This window comes from Mizuhopecten yessoensis, unplaced genomic scaffold, assembly GCF_002113885.1.
Source record: "Mizuhopecten yessoensis strain PY_sf001 unplaced genomic scaffold, ASM211388v2 scaffold9541, whole genome shotgun sequence".
NCBI lineage: Eukaryota > Metazoa > Mollusca > Bivalvia > Pectinida > Pectinidae > Mizuhopecten > Mizuhopecten yessoensis.
Genome location: NW_018408099.1, coordinates 834,149 through 858,409, shown reverse-complemented (window position 1 = coordinate 858,409; position 24,261 = coordinate 834,149). Strand labels below are relative to the sequence as shown.

Genomic DNA, 24,261 nt, shown 5'->3' with positions numbered 1-24,261 from the left:
TTTAGCAGACAATTTCGCCCAGAATTTAACACAAATATGCCATAAACTGTTACATTGCCTCGTCTTAATATATGTTACTGTTGTGTACACGCAAATGAGATAATTTCTTTCAAAGCCAGCACGATTTCGGATTCCGTGCCAGCGTTACATTTTATTCTGATAACACCTAACAGACTATGGCAAAGAGTTTGTACCTTGCCTATCGGCAATCAATATAAAATATATTGAAACAATTATCTAATGTTGGGAGAAACCCCGGAAAATTTCACAGATTATACTTAATATAACACCGTAAGTATACCACCTTTGCCAATCGTTATCAAAGTATGGCCCAATGCTCCAAATCTTAATTTAAAGCAGCACATATGTTATGTAATTCCACTTGCTGAAACCATTATAATAAATAAAGACGAAATATTTACTTTTACAAAAAAAAATTAGACTACAAATTAATATTTAAAACAAATTGAAGATAATGAAATAATATTATTCAAATCTCAAAATCGTTTAACTACAATAAAACAACTTAAGTGATCAGGCCATCCGTCAAGCTAACAGGACTTTGAAGATAATTTTATTGCTTGGCATCCAATGTTTAAACGAAAAATAACTGGAATAGTCCCGCATTAACAATTTACTGTTCGTTAATGCACCCTTAGGTCGTAGTTTCGAGCCCAAATTGAACTCTTATGCTAATAATCTCAATCTTTACCAGCGCCGTCAGGAATTGTCTATATGTAATAATATATATGTACAGATGTCCATAGATAGTTAAAGTAGTTAACATCCTGTCATCTATAAATGTCCTGAAATTTGCCGTCCTTAAATGACCTTAGCTGTTAATAGGACGTTAAACAAAATCAAACAAACAAACAAACTATTACAGCAAAACTAGATGTACACGATAATACGTTGGTTTTAATAATAATATTCATTGAACGAATGGTATGAAGTCAGGATGGCCGAGCGGTCTAAGGCGCTGCGTTCAGGTCGCAGTCTGGTTCTCCAGGCGTGGGTTCGAATCCCACTTCTGACATGATTATTTTTTTTACGCTGCTATTTCACCGTTATTATGGTGAATTCGTCTGATTGACTTGTCGTGCCGATTTCCTCCGTTTTGGACTTGAGGAAAAGGCCTTACAAGACTACTTACTGACATGATGGTCAACATCTTTCCTCTGCTACCTAACTATTTAATATTCTTCTATCTATGGGCCATTTAACTATAAGTAAACAAGGGAGAAGGCGAACTCTAAGTTTTATAACTTGTGTCTCATCCTTTTTGTATTTTTGCAAATAAAATATGTTAATATCAAAAACACAACACATACAAACCTTAATGTCGAGTCAATACAAAAATTACATTTATAAATGACCATGCTTAAATATCACCGAAGCAATATAGTTTAAATTGATGTAAACATCAACACCATAGTATTTTTCTCATTGCCGCAATATGAATGAGTTAACCTACATTTCCTCGCCGTAACCTTTCAGGTAAAAGTGTTACAGGGGCTATTTTTCGAACGGAATTTGTGTTCGACTAGGTCACACGATCGTTGATAGCTGATAAAATGTTGTGGGTATAAGGTCAGTGTTTAATCCTGTGGTAAATGATGTATTTTATCACGGGCGTGTTATCTTTCCTGTGGTGAGAGTAGATTGTACTTCGGTCGTGTATTAAATCCCACTTGATAAGGACATACTAGTATTAACAAATAATTCGATTTGTATTGTTACCTTCTCTCTCAGATATTATGTTTTGTTTTTTTCTGCTTCAATATTTTCTAATGGTGAAAATCATGAAATGTAAACGCTAAAAGTTTGCAAAGGGATACATGTGTTTCTTTTAATCCTAGCGCTTTACCGTCCTTAATTAACTAGATATACTTGGTAGCGTTACTCTGCTAACCGTTACAAGTTCATTGTCGTACATATACCAGTTATTGTTAAATATTTAGCTAACAAGTCAAAGTCTCAATGAATGATCGGATACTGAGATTACTAATTCTAACTTCTCAGCTGAAAGTACAGTTATAGCACAGAAACATCATCTGACGTCAGATGTTTAACTAAAGAATGGAATGGTAATGTTTTCTCTCAGTTACAAAACCTTGTTTTCTGATAGAAATACATGATACAAATGCAATACCTATTTCTTTGTTGAAAAGAGTTTCCTCAACGAGCGATCGTTGGTTATCATGCTTATCAAGCTGAAGTTAGTTAATCTTCAAATTGTATAAAGGCACAAGGTTTACCGAGTGTCTTTTACAATTTGAAAATTAACTAACGAGAGTTGGTTAAATATGATAATGTACCATCAAGAGTTTGGGGACTTTTTCTCCGACAACGTTCAGATATTAAATCAAAAAACCCATATGTTTCTCTTGAGAAAATCTTTTTTTTTCGGGGAAACAATCGCCATGAACCCTGTATGACGTCACAATAGAAGATAACGCTACAAAGCATTGATACTTGACTTCATAATTAGAAGTAGCTTTATCCGATGTGTCGGTAGTGAGGAAACCTATAGTGGTTATGGGAGAAATACCCTTCAAATATAGTTAAAGGATTTGTATTCCTTCAGTTAATCTTGTACTTTGCTTACGTGTACCATGATTGTTTACCAATCATTGGTATGTATCTGTAATTCTGTATGTTGTATATTAATAAAAAAAATAATCATAACAACGTGTGTTATCATTGAAATACTTTGATACATTTATACATGTATGTCCAAACAAGTATTTCTTTTACTTCTCTTTACTTCTGTCGTTAAAACATCTCTTCGGAGTTGATTCTGTCTTGCTAACGGTAACAAGATTTTTGTATTAAACCATATCTTGAATCGTGTGTTTTAATGATAACAAATGAGAAAATCTTATGAATCAAAATTGTCAGGGCTAAAAGATAAGTAATACAACATAAGCTTTAACCAGCGTTATATGTCCAGTTCCCTAAACCAATATGACAAGCTCATCAAAAACTGCTCGTGTATCCTGTACTCTCTTGGACGGCTGGTGCGTTTCACTTAAAAATCTCGTATGCGTTATATTTCAAAATGCTATTATGAATGGGGAATAACTTGAATGAGTAGAGCCATAATACTACTTCAATTTCCTTTTATCGTTATTCTATACAAATGTACTTTTATAAGATTGAAATTGACCTTCCGTATACATGGCATGTGTCACTTTAATTAATCTTGCATCCTTTATTAGTGCTGGAATGTTTCAGTGACTTCAACCCCTTCTCTGTAAATATTGTTATATTACTAGCCGCGCACAGAAGCTATTTGTATTAGGGTAGAAATTGTTTGCTTTTCACTGAGAGTGTTTTGTCGAACCGTCTGGATTAATGGCTTACTGGGGACAGGGTCATTACGATACTTCAGCCAGAGAAATAAAGTAGTTTGTAGGGAAGGATATGGAGTGTTTTCAATGAAACGTGATACAATAATCTTAATTTGGGCGAGGGAGAAGTTTAGACGGACGGAGACATCCGATACATTTGTACTTATATTCAATTACCCTGTATACGTGTTATTAGAGTAAGGTATTATTTACGATGTAGGTATATGTATATAATCCACAGATATACACATTTTCACTACCGATGTTAAAGGATACTTCTGGTATATTTCCCCCGCATAGTTCTTCCTGGATATTGACAACGATGTCATCCTGCCAAAATTCCACTCCTCTCACATTAAGCAAATTGAGTATAGATATTTTTTTCATAAAACATGCATTTATTTCCGGAAACAGTTTCAAGTAATAAATGTATAAAAATGATATTTTAGAATGATTATCTGGACTTAACAATTAAATTGAATACAAATGTAAATCATATTGAAATGTATATAATGATAACAAAATACCTAGCGATGCACATGTGATAACAAAATATGTACGAACGGATATGTATTTATGGCAATCTGTTAAGAGAGAGCATAGACACGTGAACTGACGGACAGACTTTCACACGGATGAGAATTATTGCGAAGTTACATGGTCGCCATCATGGTCTATTTGGGAAGTAATTTATTTCCTCGTTCAATATGAATATCGACGTGACATGACTTTGATAGTTTGCCCTAGTTTCATAGGTTATGCGCTCAAATTACGGTTTCGTGTACATTTCGGTAATCTCTTTTCTGAGTGGGTATGTTTTGTTCACATAAATGATTGTAAATTACACACTTTTTCATGGTTTACCATCGGAGCCTGAAAAATTCACACTTTCATCTTTTGCCTATTGACACCGGTGCCATGGGAGAGTTACGGCCACATTGTGGAATAGCTTACATTCTTCTTTTAGAAGGTCAAATACCCTGGCCAAATTAAAGATGGATATAAAGACCCACCTCTTCCAGCCTGCATTTTAGACTCTTTGCACAGAAGTGATGTACACACCACCCTTTATACATTCATTGATACGTATATTGAAATAAGTATCTTCTTACTTAATGTACAATGGTGATTTGTATGCCTTTTTTTTGTTTATCAATTATAACTAATACTATTATCCATATGTTGTAAAGCGTTTTAGAGTAATTTTACAAATTGTATAAGGGGCTATATAAATGTTGTATATTATTATTATTATTACCTTTAACGCCGGTAATATATATCATCTTTCACCATTAAAAGTATGTTAGTATACACACGTGTATCCCTCATCATGAACGTCTGGAAAAACACTCATTTGATATCTTTTAACATAAATAGCAGTACGTTACATATAGCCCTTTTGGAAAAGCGATTTCATAAAACTCTCTGCTAAAGAGAGTCAGGAATCGCTCTAAATATGTATGGTTGGTTTCTTTGGAATATTATTCTTCGCAAACACTATTAACGTGCAAAAGCATTGTTCACTGGTGATTTTGCCATTCCAGAGCCATTGTATAGCACTAACAGAATGTATTGTCACACTATGGACGCCGGTGTGTGATGAATCACTTGATCGCACTACTCTAAAACGGGAGAGATGATCTGATCAATTTGGCCTCTTTGGTATGTCAAATTAAAGGGCCTAGAAGCACATTACAATAATTCCACTCTGCATGGTTCCACACCATCAGTTGTCTTTACCTTACGTAAGCAGATCGGTTCTATGTTTCAAAAACTGTCAAGGTAAATTTACAAATTTGGTAAAGTTTTTGTGCTGTCAGCGGTGCAAGGAGTTGACTTTTGTGAAATATAGATATAAAACCCTTCATGATTTCCTCCGTCAAATGTAAGAACATATTTAAGTCACCAACGATCAAAGGCAATAGACAAATCTTTAATCCTGGTACACAGTGAAATAGCTACAGAAGCCAGATGATTTTTTTATCCGGGATCATGAAAAATAATCTAGACGGAAAACGAAGTCTGGATTAAACAGAAAGGGCGGGGTGTATTGTGGCGGATTTTGTGTCTGATTCAATTATTTACTACATCATCTAGTGTGTTAAGATTATTTTATCTTTGACTTCTTTTTCTCGTTTTGATGTATTCGCGGCTCCTGATGTTTTTCCTGTCTTCGTTAAGTTCTGACTTTGTCAGTATTTTCAACAAACACTAAATCATCTGTACGGGAGAACAAACCCCCATGCCATATTTCTCTCTTTGTTCTAGGTGGGAGATCTTGAGCAGCAGGATATATCTTTGTTTCATGTGGAACCTCACACATTGGTTTTTTGCGAACATTAATCCCCGTCAGGAAACAACCTCTGCTGCTTGTAACTCACTTGTTATGAATAGGGTGGTTTCTATCACGTATTTACTGACACGTATTGGACGTGTGAATATGTTACCGCATGGTGACTGGCTACCCACTGTTATCACACAGGTTCCTATCAATGTATAAATAGTCTGATCATCTGGTTCTATTATTGTCTATCGTACTTCTCTTACAAACTTCATATGCCACTGCTAAGGTATTTGAAGCCAGGGCTTTAAGGTACAGGTGACACAATTAGAGAACTTTGGCACCCCTCCCTCCCCCTCCTCCTCCCCACAATCGCCACTTTACAATAATTAAGGTAATAAGTGTCGTGTCATCTCATGCTCCAGTTACATTTAATGACAAGGGAGATCACTCATTTTTCCCTTTTTCTTTTGTAATTTGTTGTCCGGCTGTGCTTTTGTTTGAGTTATGATTGTGAATTAACAGGTCCCTTTAGTGAGTGTTAAATGAGACAAACTGTCGCATTATCCGGTCAACTCTACTGAGCATTCCATTTACCATAGATGATAAAAGGTCAGAGGTCATTTTGGGGTGTTCGACACAACAATGTGAGGGTACGTCACTCTCAACCTCCCCTGAACTTGGCCGCAATGTGTGTATACAGGTATCTGTGTGTAGGTGTGTGTGTGTGTCGGATACCTTGACGGGTTTTTTTTATCAATGAACTTAGGTGTGTATACTGGCCAGGTGTGTATTTACCTGAACTTACCTGAGACCGGAGTCATAGAAGGTGAAATGAAGCAAGTGTAAACGCTGATCTGGGTATGGTATTAGATTCAGTGTAACTTTTATTTCGTTTTGCGGAGATGAACTGACATTTCGGGCGTTAAAAGTCATGTAGTTATTAGTTTCTATGACAAAGGACGACAGGAAATCAACAAAGACTTAATCTCGAGATTTAATACGGAGTCAAATTATTTACTGTTGGAGGATTTTGAATTGGAGCGCTTTTGTGAAATTTGTGAAATTGACAAAACGCCTTAGTGTCATACCACAAGTGCTCAAATAACTGTACCATAACGGGATATACGCTTTAGACTCAGAACAAATTATCGTCGATCTGTTCGTCTTTATCTACCATCGTCACCTGTGAATTATGGCGGTCTTTGTGATTCTAGCTCTTGTTTTCGTACAAGTAGGTATTTTTATCGTTTTACTGTAACAAACTCATATTTTTATCATGATTTATTGTTTTGGTCCGTTTTGAGTAGTAACGTTGAATAAAGTCAGATCAACTTCAGGAACTATATAAGCCTACCAATTCAATAGTCCTACACACAGTTGTATCATTATGCATTACCATAAGGTTACCATGATTACACGTATATCTCCTTTACAAAAAAAAGTCCAAACACAAAATATTCTACTTTTTATAAACGGTTATTTGCACTTAATTAATTGGTGACCTAACGTTACATATATGTAAGGTCATTTTTATTTGTAAACTAGTGTTAATCAAATGTAAATAACGTGATATTGCTATGACATATTTGCCTATATGCCAATCACATGTATAATATCATTAATATGTGAGGTACATGTAGCATATATCCTTAACTCTGACACATATAACGGATATACTGTGAAAAGGTAGCACCTACCTTAAATGTAACTTTACCACAAAAAAAACGGATATACATAAAGTACTGTGAAAGGCAGCATATATCCTTAACTCTAACACATATAACAGGTATATTGTGTACATATATCCTTAACTCTAACACATATAACAGGTATACTGTGGCAGGTAGCACCTACCTTAAATGTAACTTTACCACAAAAAAACGGATATACATAAAGTACTGTGTAAGGCAGCATACACGTATGTCCTTAACTCCACCACAAATAACTGATATACTGTGGCAGGTAGCATATATACTTAACTCTTTTTCAACACAAACTACAGGTACATGTATGTATAATATGTAACGTACAGAATATCCTTAACAACACAAAAACTTAAAACTAAAATAATTTAATAATTGCTTATTACTATCAATATTGGCGACGGCTAGATGATGATAACTATATATACATGTACGCACGTGCTATTTATCACCTTTAAATATGTTACAGAAGCTATTTTACTTGCATTACTTGAATTTGACAATAACTCCATTACTCTGTATAACAGAAAATTTAGTTTTCAGTATCATGAAAATGAACGTCGTTTTCGGATATTATGCACGTGCACGCTGCAAACCTATTCTGTTAAGATCGGAATTATTTACTATGTGCCGACTTCTGCGGTGAAACAGGTTACATAGTTTCTGTTTTGTTAAACTATTAAACTGCAATGCTGTAAGCGTTTAGGGTTCATTTCTTATCACGGGGAGTTAAGCGAGTGCTTAGACAATTGATGATGGCTAGCTATGGTAGCGAAGTCAATCTTAATACGTTTTGTTTTTTGTTTTTTAACGAGAAAATAGGTAGGTAATTTAATATGTACTTTAACGAAAAAAGAAGACCTCTTTTTGTATTTTAAAACAATAAAAACTTTTATCGAAACATCACGTTGATTGAAATATCCCCCAAAAATGCATTACTCGGGTATATTTACTGTATCACTTACCAAAATTCCATGTGCAATATACATTTATAGTTTACGCCTCTTTGAACAAAAACATCATTTTCCCCTAATTTCATAACGTTTTCGTGTAACATCGTCAGATATCATTGGATACATGTATATACTTGTATCGGATGTAACTTACACTGTGTTTTGAGATTGAAGTGTACATTCTTTAAGCGCAGTATTTCCCCACGAGAAGGCTGGTTGTGAATTGTTACCGGGTCAAAGGTACTAGAGCCTGTTGATAGTTTGATGTGATACTTGAAATACATAGGTTTCTTTGACGTATTCCAGTACAGAGGAGTTACGTAACCCGTTCCCTACCACCACAGACACCCTACCGACAAGTCCCTTTTGTCCAGGCAGGTAGGCGGTTATGCAAGACATTTATAAAATGGGCAAGGGGCTATTGAATTCCTTGTTTTATATTAGGTTAAAAAGAGTGTGTTTAGCTGAAGTATAAACAGGGATTGTTCTTAAAGAAATACAGATCAGCCAATGTGAGGAATAAGGTCAAAACGGCCGCAGCGGTCCGACATCTGATCGAGTTCCCCCTGTCCTCTAAAGTGCATGTCTCCCTGTTGGGATCCACCCCCCTACGATTATCTGTCGAGATAACCAGGGGACATTAAAACTAACAAACCCCATGTTTAAAGACAAGGGTTGAATGTGTACGGTATACGATCGAATCGGTTTTGTTCTACATATCTGAATAGCCATGTTTTGTTTTATTGTCGGGATGAAATCTTTTAAACCATTTTAATGTGGATATATCGTGCTGTTTTTGTTCGAGCACCTCTCCGTTTAGAATTTCTGAATCTTTCACCGGTTTTTTCTGTCAGCCAACTTGTTTTTAAAACAACTGAGTTCAATCATTAAGACAACTTCACGTTTTGTTCTGTCTGTTGATATTTGTTTTGCTCCTTTTTCATACAATTTAAAGTCTACTGAATTGACATTCCTCAGCTTCCTACAGTTTCTAATCGAAGTAAGCCTCTCGTATCCAGAAATACTAGAACTGCACTAATATGTCGTTCTTGGTGGCTCAGTCATGTTTATAATATTGCTGCGATAAAGTGCAATCACAGTGTCTTGTAACCTTTTTTTTTTTTTTTTTAATACATTTAGTGAATATATATATATATAGATGCGCACATTCGTTTACATTATAATATTAAGGATTTTTTTCCACATCTTTAAGCTTTTGTTTTTCTTTCGAATATTGTTGAATTCCCTCATCTGTTTCCCATGTCTGTGCCGCATTGTTACTTGTTATTGTTGTTCTATCCGGTTATCTGTGCGTTAAGTCTCCAGTGTGCTATGTCGGACAGTCGGTGTCTACACTGAGAATTTTCGAATAACGAGTGTAATGCAAATATTTCTGCAACCATATTGAATTTGAAAAAAAAATAAAAAATATCAAAACTGTTTTATCTATATGTTCAAAGCAGCACGGCTGCGATCGATAAAAAAACCGCTAGTCATCTAAATATCATAAATATCATCACACCTAAGCTCGATCCTGCTCTTAATGTGAACGGAATTTTAGGCGATAAGAGTTCTAATTGATGTCGGTCCCTTCCTAGTGACAAAAGAGGTTTTATATTTTTTTGTTTTTGATCTTTCCTCCCCAATCTTAGTATATTAGACGGCAGCTGTGAGAACATTCGCACCTCACGTGTGAGACGTGACCTTGCCCAAGGACACGCAGGCTTGGCTGTTATCAAAACACCGGTCCCTTTAATTAATGTTCAGGATGAGATTGAAGAAAAGTATGAAACCAGTGTCCTATTAAAAGAGGACACACTGCATAAAAAGCGATCCACGTGGGTGGTTAATAGAAAAACACATAAACTACGTGATACTGTTATGTAATCGTCCATCCGATATTCGCTCCAGTTCAGTTTTTGACACAATCAGTAAATTTAGGACAAAAGTTTATTTTAGTCTAAATGAGAATTCCATGTGTTAAACCCTACATGGAAGCTTCATTTCGTGGAAGAACGAAGGTCATTTTTTTCTAGCAACAATAATATAGCTTTTGTTTGATAAGTATCCAAAAATAGGCAAAGACAGACCGACAAAAGGAAATGGGCGTTGTAAAAACCAAAGTATAGCTATCGCAAACGTTTACAAAATATCAGTTTATAGAAAAAGAAGAAAGTGAAAGAGATGACCTTTTATCTGTATTACACTGGAAGGTTATAATGAAGAGCGGTTAATTGAAAGTGATTTATGTGTAACACCTGAAAGGTGAAAAGTATGACACGAACAGGTTGCCGATATAATTTTTTTGTTGCAATTTTTTTTATTATTTCTGTTGGAATTGATGAAGTTCCGAAGCTAATACATCAAATTTGTCTCAAAATCGGTGGGAACGTTTTACAGTTTGACGTTTTATCATTCAGGAGGCGAAAGTTCTGAGGGGGTTGAACAAAATAAAGCAGTATATAAATTCTGTGGGAAACTTCAAACTAAACACACACGAACCGTTCGTCCGCAGCTGTTTGAAGTGTCCCATGTTGCTCCTTGAGTTGATTGTCTAACCTTGCTATACAGCTTGTTATCATTCCGTAGGTCACTGGACGCACCTGTCGATTGCGGATTACCTCGGTGGGTTTCTTATGACATTGTTAAATAATCTGAAGTGTTCCGAATAACACCTGTCACAGATCTTGTTAGACCGTCGACACCTTTAATCCCGCATTTATCAACAAATCACAGATGTATTCGCCTACTGCTTTAAAAGCCCTATTTGAGGTGACGGGGCACAGGATTTGGGTTTCAATCTTAAAACATTGGATCGTTTTCACCTTTGCCCTCTGTCACTCCATACCACTTACGCTTCCCGCATTTGTACATATGGTCCCACTAAAGCCCCTAAAATTGGTCGTCAGGACGCAATCTATGATAATACTCAATCTTAAAGCCACAACTGCCATACTTTACGAGCTAGGGGCTTGACCTAAATATTGAATTACTCCTAAAGGACTCCTATATATCCCCATTCACCAAAAGGGGTGGGCTTATTTGGGGAGTCAGGGTTTCGATGAAACCCGATTATGCTCGGGTACCTATGGTGTGTAGCTAGGGGTCGGTAGGGTCGGGAGTACTGTGTATCGTCGTTAAATACGATAGCCCCCAATATCCCATCACAATTAGCATCCATTTATCTTGGTCAGAATCCTCCGCGGATATGAACGACTTTACGCAGGAGCTTCTTATTGTGATGAACGCATTGTCCTGCAGTTTATATATCAGCTACGTACGTATACGGGAATGATATGTATGTACGACTTGTTGCAGATGGAAAGGTTGAAAGTGATAAAATATTTTTGTTTTAAAAAATATAAACTCATGGTTAATTTATTTCCAATGAAACATTACTGCAGATAATATTATCAAAAGGCAATGTATTGGTCATCTTTAGCTTTTGCACTGATATTTCATTTGTTTTCCTCAGAGTACATGTACTAGTGTGTGTTTAAGCGCCTTGGTGGCTATTTAATCGGAAGAGAATTACAAAACGCACATGTTTTAAAAAATACGATGTGCAAAAATATTGTCATTATTAAAGCATTGTTTTTGTGTGATTTTAAGCGACCATCTTTCAAAATATTACTTTCAAAGACAAAATATTCATGAACACTTTATAGACGTGATAACTAGTCGTGTATTAAGTACAAAATGTTAACGTTAAGACTATCTACAGAGTCAATAAATTAAAACAACTTCGATAAAAGGTTATTACGTGTATGCGTTAATATGTTAATCGTTTATGTGTAAGCTACATATACTGTACATGTAGCAACATATGCGGTGCGTTATCCTTATCACCAGACATCTTTTAATTCTATGTTGATCCAAATGTGTCGGCTTTAAATAATAAAACAAGCTTCGTTTGATAACTACATAGACACATGTACATGTACGCCATTATGATAAAATATGTACGGCGAAGAAAAACATAAACAAAATAGCGTTTAGTCTGCAACTATTTACAGCACTCGACTATACCAGACAGTGCCTGTTTATGTAGTTAACGTACGTGGATATATTAGTCTGTCAATAAGATATATTGAAATACAGATCCACGTGCATATTTACATGTAGATACCAGATCGTGTAGAAGAAAGTTTGTCAAGGGGGTCAAGTGGTTCGGCGGAAGAATACATACAATACGAGATAGTATCGGTGACGATATTGCGCTCAATTGACAACAAATTGGTCCGAATCCCACCAACGACTTCCGGTTTGTTTGGGTGTTGGCTAACATCCGGTGCCGACGTCTCGTGTCAGAACGGAACACGTAAGCCCTGCAATTCCCGAGATAAAATCGCATCCTACCAAAATAATTCGACTAGATAAAATATCTATGTATGCATGTCTGTATCAGACGTCACAACGGCAGACTGCTTGTAAATCGCCTCATTTTAGACGTCCACACCCACATGTAACTAGATAGTCAGGGCTATACATTGTACATGCAGTTGTAGACATGTTTGGGGAAATCGGTTCTTTCTTTCAGACACCCTTAATGACATATTGTCCATACAAAAATATTGGATTGCAAATTGAAATCTCCGACTGAAAAAAGATTTCCTCCAAAACATGCAAACAACAAGATGACACACAGCTGTTAGGCCGTTTTCGGTATAATGTGACCAGAAAGAGTATCACGCTGCTGTGTCAAGATTATGACATTTCCGTGATGTTATGGATTGGTATGAATATTATAAGATTATTTATTTCATGCTCAGGAGTGTAGGATAGGGAAATTCCACCCAAGGGGTTTTCAAATTGGGTAAAACCCGAGGATTTGTCGAGGGTTTTGCACCAGTTTGAAAATCATGAGAGTGGAATTTCCCTATCCTACATCCTGGTGCATGAAAGAGTATTTTTTGTATCTTATTCCAATCACCGAGAACCCACAAAAAGGCGTCGCAATTTCGGCATTGCGGCATCGGATTTCGTGACGTCACGTCATCGTTGTCCCATTGTGACATCACACACGTGTAATGGGTTATAAGATAAAAAAATAAATATATAGCGCTAATTTTTAACCTGGACAACTCTGTCTTATACGCAAAGGAGTCAGAAAATAGCAACAACTCTAGGCCTAAATGATACTCATAGTATACGAGCGGGAGACCTGAGATTACTACAGTGTATGTATACATGTAAGTGGACGCTAGGAGAAAATAGAAGAGTTTAAGATCCAGAGATCAAAGGTTACAAAAGATAGGAAAAAGTTGGTTCATTTTTTTTGTGAATAGAAAGATTTTACTTTCTATTTTTAAGATCTGCATAGACTACTGCTGTATCGATATCTATAGACCAAAATAAGTAGCTCGCGTTATAACTTTTTCACCGAATAGTTTTCATCATGTTATAGTATTTGGGGGGTTGGGGGGGTCGTGAGATTTTCGTTTCCCTTTAATCGTGAAACACGGTTGTATAGACATACAGTTTACAGCTGAGGCGCCAACCTTATTTATTTAATAAATTCTTGTCATGTCATTACTGTAAAAATGACCAATTCACCAGTGTTATCACACTCGGGTGGTCGTCGCTCTGAACACTAGCATCATTTTCATGTAGTTTTCGATTTATGCGAGTTTTACAATAAAATATCGGTAAGCTTGCCAGACGTGTAAAAGTAACACTAGTTAAGAGTAATTAAGACAGATCGGCTGTCAATGAACTTTCCTAAATTCTCGTTTTAAAGTCCTGTTAAAAACATCATAAGACGACATGCTTAACGGCGCATATAAAAGATCGGTATTTGATGTCACTGGTTTCAAAGGGCGACAACTCTGTGTTGAAGTAGTTACTTTCACATCAAGATGTGGTATCTACCGAAAATGTGTGAAGATCGATTGAAGTTGACGCACATAATTGATCAAGGCAACTTTGACCCCATATTTCAAGTCTAGTCAACTTAACGTTTTACAGAAAAAGAACATATTTACATTAAATTACCCTGATAAAAAAATAACAATACTTGTAAAATTTAGACTTAAAATTACCCAGTTTACTGGGAAAGAAACAAGTAAAGTCGTGTTATTGTAAGTTTTTGTGTTTAATTTCATTTTTGCAGTAATGTTTACAAAGCTTTGTATAGTTGCGCCGTGCTATTCTGTACGTACTTGATGTTGAAGCTACAGAACAGGCCAGCTTCGTGAAGTGTTGACGTTTTTTACGTCTACACACACAGGTGGCTTTTTGATTTCTAACACCTATCAGGGACAGATAGGTTAGAGGTCAAGGTCGCAGCACCCCATGCAATCTTTATAACGGGTGATGGGGGTTAATCGCAAACAATTTTGAGGCTTACCGGTTTGATATTTAGGACACCATTGTCGAAATTCAGTTTCATTTTGTACAAGTATTATACGGGCAGGAGAGTATTAATATTGACATCGACAATTTCATCTATACTGTATTTAGATTTTTTCTTTTAGAGAGAATACTGCCTAATCAATGGAAACCAGGCTTTACATATTCTATCTCACTATATATGTTGTGTTTGAATATCCTCAGCGTGGAATACCAGACTCCCCGACCTGTGGTGGAACATTTCCAAAAATATAAGCGCCACGTTTCACTGAGTCTTACCCAGACGTAGGTCCTTCCTCTACATGAGAACATTTGCGTGTTCTTCTTGGTATGTGTCCGAATATCGAACGACTCTGATATATATATAGTACCATACTTTGTGTACTTATATCATAATTATACCACCGTTTACAAGCAATCGTTTGATAAAACGCTGATGTCCTTTTACGTCGGACTGAAATGGGGCGGGAGGTGAACGGGATCATTTATTATCCTCAGTCCCAACTACATAGACAATAGAAGGACAAATGTGCGTACAATTTAAAATAATTACACATGTATTGTTACGTGGGAAAATAACAATGTGAATAAAAAACTTTCCAGATCAAATGTTATGTAAGAGTATTTGAACCAATTCGAACTCAAAAGTGGTTAAACTAGTCATGATTTATATAATAAACCAAAAACGACATTTTGATGACTGCTGCATGTTAAAAGCGTCTTCAAATTAGGACCGGAATTACCCATTTAGTTGTTACATACAGGCAAATTAGAGTGTCCGTGCGGCCGCACAACCCTCATCTTTGTCATTTTGTTAATGCTAACATTTAATGCCATTCATAGTTCGAATGAATCATTAATCAAACACCGGCTGTTTCAAAACTGCACATTGTAGTCAGCAGATTCTTTTTCAAACTATATAATTTCTGAATTGAAGTTTGAAAATTGCTACATATATCAAGGTTGACAAAATTGCAGTTTGACAGCGACACTTTATTCGTTTTACATTTTACATGGGAAACATCATAAAGGAGCTTTTTTTAAACGATGTTACATGATAAATAAACCGATGATTTGGGGACAGTTAAATACGATTAAATCCGGTTATTTTCGATGATTAACGATAATTTCTGACTTCTAATTTGTGTATGTCCAAACATGGTATGCGTTGATTATATGAAGTACATATACAAACTGGTCCACAACTGCCAGACACATGTTATCCTGATACCACAAGATGGTTACCAAACAGATTTGTATCTCGAGCAGGAAACCGAACCTTTCAGTGGCATTCAGAACTTATAGCAGATCAAACGTCTTTTGATAATGAAATACATTTTAAATATTAAGTATAGGGTAAACCAGTGTGCTTATTGTTTATTTCAAATTCCATTCCTTATACATAAAGAAGTCATGCAGTTGGGTCTAGAGCAACGAGAACGAACGATAAAAAAGCACGTGGTTCCCATGACAGAAGTCATTCCGGCTTCATTGTGAAGGCTATGGTTTGGTTTTTTATTGGTTCCGATATTATCACAAGTGATAGGAATAAATAGAGAATAATACATGCCTTTTTCCATATCTCACCCATAATCAACCCGACACTGCAATATCAGCTCAAGGGCCGAAGGCCCGAGGGCTGATATTGGTCGAGGGTTGATACTTGGTGTGATGTGGAAAAAGGCGTGTTTTATTCTGTTTTTTACTAATAAAAACTACTACCTTATGATCTATTTTTCTTATTGAAATATTGAAAAACGAAAATAACCAAAAGGGGTGTGATATGGGTTTTGCGGGCTGATATGGGTTTTGGGGTGTGATACGGCGGGGGCTGATACGGGTTTTGGGGTGTGATACGGCGAGGGCTGATATGGGTTAGAGCAAATGTGTCGTATCGCATATACAAAAACGTATTTATTAGTAAGTATGTAATAAACCAAGTTAAACAACACAAATACAAAATGTTAAGTTTCTGTGTAAAGTGGAACCTTGTCAAAACATTAGCTTTGTTTTTACTGATTAAAAAGGATAATTCCTGTTGGTCGAGATATTTTGAATTTTGCATAAATAGCTACATTGTATATAGTGGAACCGCGTGATACGGACAATTAGGTTGGTGATGAGTGTATTTAGCTTAAACTAATCCGAACACTTATTTTTGTGTTCGGTGTATTTAACCTCAGTAATCCCGATAACTGGCTTTGTGTACTGTGTATGTACATGAATTTGTGTCCGGTGTGTGTTACCTCCATAAACCGGACACTTGACAATGTAAACAATGCATTTTACCTCAATGTCTCGAACACCTGACTTTGTGTGTGGTGTTCATGTTTGTTACTTCATTATCACGACAATTGACTTTGTTTGCGGTGTATGTTACCCCAATAATCCGAAAATCAGAATCTGCGTGCGGTGTAAGTAATATTGATAATCCGGACACATCACTTTGTGTACAGTGTATTTAACCTTTTTAATCCGGACTTTGTTTTGTGTAATATGCCTCAGTGTTCCATATTATTAGCTTAACATACAGTGTTCATGTATGTTACTTCATGAACCCACCCTGAGTCGCTTGGTGTACAATTGTGTACAATTGTGCCTTTTTAATAGGTTTCCGTACATTCTACCAATGTCCCTAAAACCCGAGGCCAATTTTCCAAGGTTTCTGATCCGGGAGTAGGAAATATCGTGGCTGATTAAAGACCATTTTTACTTTCTTCGCCTTTTTTCGCGGTGCCGAAGCGAAAAGGTGTCGTTTTATTACCGAAAACGTTTGAAAACTCCAACGGCGCTATTTTGGTGAAAAGGTGAAAAAGCGAAAAAGCAAAGAAGGACCCTTATCAGCCACCATACTCTACTGACTGACCAAAGGAAAATTTCCTTTTAGCCCAATCATTTAGAACAATGACCTAGTAACCTATAGTCCATGTGGTTCGACTTTCAGTGGAAGTACCCCGGACACAGTTGACTTGGCTTCATTGCCGCCCAATATAATATTATACCCAGTGAAGGCGCGTCTTGGTCTCGTCTGTCGTCAAGGCCGAAAACTTTGTTAAAAGAGGAAGGCAGGTGACGACGAAACTGAACAGGGTCGATCGTCAGTGGCCAATTGGTGAGAACATCGAAAGTTCAGAGGTCACCGGTTCAAATCCAGGTCCAGTCCTGGCTAGTTTCCCGTTACATTATTATGTACTCTTACATCTGGGTGTTTGTCGTTTCATACAATGTACAACACGTGAATAGCATGTACCTCTTTCGTCCCTTTCGTTTGCCCTTCTGGCTTTCGCACGAGGTAAATGTACTATGATTTAGAATTTTTACAGTTCTTGTCAGATTGTTTTAAGAAGTCATCGATGAAATCCAACGTTTAATCTGTAAATACAAAGATAACAATTGCACTAAAATATCCTCGATTTTGAAACTTATACATATTCTCTCCAGATTAAGCTTGCAGTATGTTTTCATAAAACACCGACGCTTGACGCTCGTAATTTGAAACCAGGACCAGTTTAACCTAAGGTCGTAAGTCCAAACCAGAACTGTTTCAATAACTGTCAACACTCACGGATAAACCAAACAAGAAAATAATAAAAATTCATGGATATTGTCTATAAATTTCTACATTTAAACCTTCCTATATGCATTACCATTCATCATATACATGACGTTTCAATAAGGCGCGTTCTATTGCAACGACGGGTTCTGGTATATACCTGGGTGTCGGGTGGGTTGGCGAGGAGCGTTTTATTGCCACTAAACACTATGTAAGAGAACCGTCACATACTGACGTCTCGCGAGGTCACAAATGTATAGATAGTATTGCGAGGTAACACATGAGCTCTGACACGACCCTTGACACGGGCTTTACAATGACCTCCGACACAGGCATCCGTGTCCCTCCTACTGTGCAAGAAACGGCAAACTAATTTCCAGATACTAAAATGTGTTGATCGTTTCCAGGGATACATAATTCCATAAAATGCGAAAATTGTCAACAAAAATGTCCATTGTTGCTTAATAGGGTTTCTAACATTTGCCATCGTCAAATTATTGTAGGAATATATATCAGACATTGTTATGGGGAGCAGCGGGTCAGTCTTGTTGTCTGTAATGTCCCACAAAAGCAGAGGATACAATGATGAACCCCTAGCTATTTCTGTAGGAGACCCCACGTTAGTCACTAATACATAAAGAGTTATAAGTGTGGCAATGGGACAGCTAAACAATTTTGTATCTCCGTTGTCGCCAACAAAACGATTCTGCGGTGGAGACACAATTGATACAGTTGACTAATATGTTGAAGCTGAGAGGTGTTTCAATATATGACTGAAACCCTGGCTGGATGTGTTTTTCGTAATGAATTTGATGGTTTTAAAGTTTACATAAGTTAAATTAAAACAATACGACTTATTTAAGTTCACTTTAGCAGCTTACAAAAGAGACAAATTTCCAGCAAACTTTTCTTAAAAACCGAAAGTGGCCACACCTCAGGGTCAAATGCCATCTTAGACACTTGCTAACCTTTCAAAATGAAGGCTATGCGTGTGTGATAAAATGCTTGAATGTTTAAAGGAATCTACAGCACATGACAGTACATACAATAATACATAAATTATTTACCAAATGGCACGAGACCAGAGGTCTAACATATGAGAAGTCCATTGTTTGGGGATCAGCGTGTGTTTCAATCAATGTCATAGCCACGTGTCCTTTTAACCTGTCCCGGAGTACCAGGTACCGGGGTACATAACAGGTCATTAGGGAAGCCCGTGGGGCGGACCAACAGAACGGATGGTGATTGGAGGACGGGTCACATCGCTGTCTAGGTGGTCCGTAGACTGTCGCTGATGTCTGAACTATGTGAACCGCACCAAATGCATCTTTTCCGATTTTTGTTTCGGGTTATTAGCTTTTTCATAACACATGTAACACTTGAATGCTTTGGTTGAAGTTTGATGTGTTTTATGAAAAAGTAGAGCGATTGGGCCAAATGGTTTTTGTAAGCCGTACTGGGCCTAATTGCAATAGTGAGCAGGCAGCTCAGTTGCGAACAGGGTCCGTTCAGAGTTTAGGGGTTTCGAGTTCGAATCCTGGTTTAGCTTCGGTGCATTTTCCCTCTTCTGTTACTGAGGACCTATTATATTAATACTAGGTTAAGTGTATTATACTTTGCATGCATGGGCGATGGTAATCAATATGTCTGTGAAACCATAGCTGACGTAAAGTGTAAGGCACAATGGACAATCAGGCAAACAATGTACATAAACATTTTTTTATCAGTATTTAAATTCACAATGGCAATAAACCGAAAATGTTGCTCGTTTATGCACGATCACAACACAAGAACTGGACATGACGTTCATGCATTTGCGAAAAATCTAAGACGGAATGCATTTCCCCATAAAATGTCATGTAAAGCACTCAGTTACCATCGAGATGACATTTCAATGAGATAACACTATTCCGTATTTGCATATTGCAAATTATCTTCTCTTGTGAGCAGGTATTGATTGTTACGTCATTGGTGTGTGAGAGTAACGTCATCAATTTTTGAGAAAACGATGTAATTTTCTCACACAAACCAATGACGTATCAATCAATACCTGCTCACAAGAGAAGATAACTCTGCAATATGCAAAGACGGAATAGAATTTGTGACATAACATTCAGGGAAATTTTCTTCATGATAAATGACGTAATATTTTTTTTTTTTTGCAGTAGCTGCATTATTTCAGCTGCTAATTACTGGTCATATGCCATCTGACTATAACCCCCACAAGTGCGCGTGTCTGCGCGCGTGCTGGAGGTGTATTTATACAATGTACGAGTTTTGATTTGTGGTGGAACCGTGGTTCTAACAGTGTTTTTCTCATTGACCGATCTTACTTGAATGCTACACCACAGACACTGTAGCACCCAACTAGGCCCCTTTATACTCCGCCTGGTTTGTTGGAGCAGTGACGGCAGGAGAAACTGTCTTTTTTCTGAAAATTCCATACTTCGATGACCTTGGAAACTTAATCCTGGCCGCCTTCATTGGAGAGCTCGGTTTAAAACACCCGGTCAGGTCCGCCCATAGTAGAATGACATTTCAGCGAGCTTACGTCATACAGTGTATGGTGAAATGACATTTCAGTAAAATCTCACTCTATATTTATTGTTGTTTGTATCATAATAAATAGACTTTAACGCTATGTATTCATTTTCTTTGTGAATGCAGTATAAAATATGTGACATGACGTTTCAATAAGATTGTAAATGTTTCCGGTTCTGCACTATGAAGACATAGGATTGTCTGCAGTTTAGTTTCTTTTTCATTAGATAATTTCAGTATTGTACGTAACGTTGGACCGGAGGGGTGCCACAGGAAATACCGTAATTAACATAAAGCTGACATATTCTGTACGTGTGAGTGAATTGGAGTGATAACGTGACACTTGGTTCAGTGTGTCCTTGATTTACTTTATATATAGATTTAGTTAAACAACAGGTTAAACGTCACAACTGTGTTAATTATGTTGAATTGTGTAAACTAGATCATTTAAAAGCGGCGTATCTAGTGACAAATGTTTCTAGAACGATGAACTTTTCCTTTCGTTGCATTTAAAAAGAACCTGTTTAGTCGGGGCATTTTCGTTGTAAAATAACGTTATGGGATAAATGAAAGAAATGTCATTGTAGGTATACGTACATGTACATATAAAATATAATTTGATGTCCTTTGCAACTGTTCGGATTATCAGAATCAGAATTCAAGCACTGTAAAAATCGGTAATATTTATTTTCGTGAACCAATTTGTTTTTAATTCTCTGTGCGCGTTGAGGTCAGTATTTGCTTATATAACTTCATTGAGTAAATACTGAATAAAATAATTATTTTAATTATTTCCCCAACGTTTTCGGTTCCCAGGTTTTTCACATGTATTCCTTCAAAATATTTTACCACTTTCAAATGAATCTATCTAAATGCAAGTAAGGGAACGTGATAAACAAATGTAAAGAGTCAAATGATAAAAGTAGGATATTGTTTAATATCGTCACGCGATGCCTCATGTAAATGATTATTAACTAATTATAAACAAACGCCTGACACCGATCGTGCCAAACGTATAGACGTGGCTTATTTCAAAACTTTGGTATATGACTAGCAATGCTCCGTGACATTTCTCATTAATTTACAATCAAATGGGGCGTGACCTCGCAACAGGTGAATAACATTCCGTAATATTCACTCGGGAAAGGTGAGCATTGTGTATAATCTATTGGAAACCCCGGTACCTCTAGCTGTCAGCGCTTCATACACTCTGTAGTATACGATACAAGGTATCTAAGATACACTGTGCAGTGCTTTGGTAATGTTATAAACCTTGTACAAACTATTTTTCATTTGTTTGTTTGTTTGTTTGGCTGTTTGTTTGGGGTTTAACGTCCTCGCAACAGCCGGAATCATAGGACGGGAGCTTAGGGAGTCACTAACGGAAACAAAAAGTAAAAAGAAAGAAAGAGGACGAGAAAGATAAGAAACAAAAACTTTTTTCATATAAAAATCCCTTATGCTTTATATATTTGAACCTCATTGACCTTCAAACGAACGATTCATCCCTTTAGTTATAATATAGTCCACCCGTTCGTTAGGTTTACGTTGCTGTCCTCCTGTTCATTTCTCTTGGGTGTCCAACAGAGAGAAAGAACGATATCATGCAAGCTATAATTATGGTTAACAGAATACAAACATCTCAGTCTAACGTTATGCACATGCCGTACACATTTTACGTTAACTGATCGAACTTGTGTCGAATTTGCATTCTTTGTATACATTAAAGAACGGTCGATCAGTCAAATCCGTCATTTTGCAATATCTGGTTCTACGTTTCGCGCAGTTCTGGTGACGTTCTTATTATTTTTCTTTATTTCCTCCGAATTGTAGAGTTACAAGAACATATCCACAAGCCTTTGATTAATGAATGTTCAATTCGTAGTTGATATATGTATAGATATGCATGAACATACATTGTTTGTCTGTGACCAAAATGCTAGCACAATATGACAATTGAAATAAATTCACAAATGTATACCATACTAAGTATAATCTGATCGATGACAACATATATTATTTTGTCAACGAAAATTGCATAATACATTGTAACGTTTTTATAATATAATGCCAGGTAGTACTTGGATTAAATTGTAACCGAACAAAAAGTGCATATAAACACTTTCATTAAGTTCTGTTTAAAAATAAGTGCTAATGAGGCACCATAGATCATTACTAAGATTCACAGTTTTTGTGCAGATGATGACAAGGTGTTATGAGGTCATTGCATAAAATACCACAAACGTGACTCAACAATTTCATTGGTGGATGTTGCGTCGACACATAACCTTACCACATTTTTTACTTTCCCAAAAGTTTTCATAGAGCTTCATCGTTAGTTTCCATAAAAATAAATACATATTTATATTTTACCATGAATATTCTACCATACGTTGTCAGTTCTTTTCAATTTTAGACTGCTTTTTTTCACAATGGTTTACTTGAGAAAACAGTACCCGAAACATACGTTATGCTAGAGTGGACGAGAACAGTGTGTTACACATATGAAATGCATTTCAGCGCCGGTTTTGTGACAGGATATACATTTGTATATGGATAACAAAGCTAGGCATCATCCACCCATTATCCGATAAATATCTCTAAACAGTTTAGCCTAGTATTGGTTTGGGATAGTGAAAGTGTAATGAATACCACATGTGCATTAAAAGGTCACGTGGTGACGAATTTTAGACCGTATCTATTCTTGCCTTACTCACAGGGACAGTATGCATATTTGTATGTTTGAATCAAAACGTTTTAGGTGTTTATATTATGACACCCCCTCCTTCTTCCCCCATTTGCGATATATATAAAAAGGATGGAAAGGTCTCGAGGTTTTAAAGTAGACCTCACTTTACTCTTGATGCAAAAATCTCATTTGTGACGTTTTATAGCCACGAGAAATCTATTCTGCTCTCTTAAGTATGATGTCCGCTTTCCCCCAAATCATATGTTTCCAGTTTTCATTACGGTAACAATACCGCCATGTTTTTTGCATACTCATAACTAATTGTTCCGCGAACACCTTCAGTCTCTTTGGCTTGTTATTTTAAGTGAGCTTTTTGGGAAATTTGGTGGTTTATCGCTGACGTCATTCAAAGACGAGAGGCTTCACGAATAAAAGGATGTACATCTATTTAAAGATTATCCGGCGTACCGTCAACACTTAACCAGCGGTTCCGGTGCATTATTTTAAACCTACAACCATTTCAATGTGACAAATTGATTTGATTTTTAAACATTCTGATCATGACAGTATTTCACTTCCACTCTGTAAACCATAGATAGATTGTATTGTAGGTGGGAAATCGCTTCTTAAAATGAGTTAGTGACAATAAGCAAGAGAAATAAGATGCTGTGCGTGCAGTCGGAGAAGGGTGCTGGGAGGCAGGGGGATTGCGAAGGGAAGCTAAGGGAGATAACTTAGAAAGTGTTGACCGGATCACGACTGAGGGGTGGGCGGGATTAATGATGACAGAAGACGTGTTTTGAGGGTTAAGTGAGGGTAGGGGAGGGGGCGGGG

At 36.7% G+C, this 24,261-nt stretch overlaps 1 protein-coding gene and 1 non-coding gene across 2 annotated transcripts in view; both read left to right on the top strand.

The window, feature by feature from the left end:
* The window catches only part of LOC110458335 (ADAMTS-like protein 1), an 82,035-nt gene that overhangs the window by 34,429 nt on the left and 23,345 nt on the right, over window positions 1-24,261 (top strand). The gene's annotated exons all lie outside the window — the stretch shown is intronic.
* On the top strand, window positions 953-1,036 carry Trnal-cag. The gene has a single exon. It is a non-coding gene; the product is annotated as a tRNA-Leu (tRNA).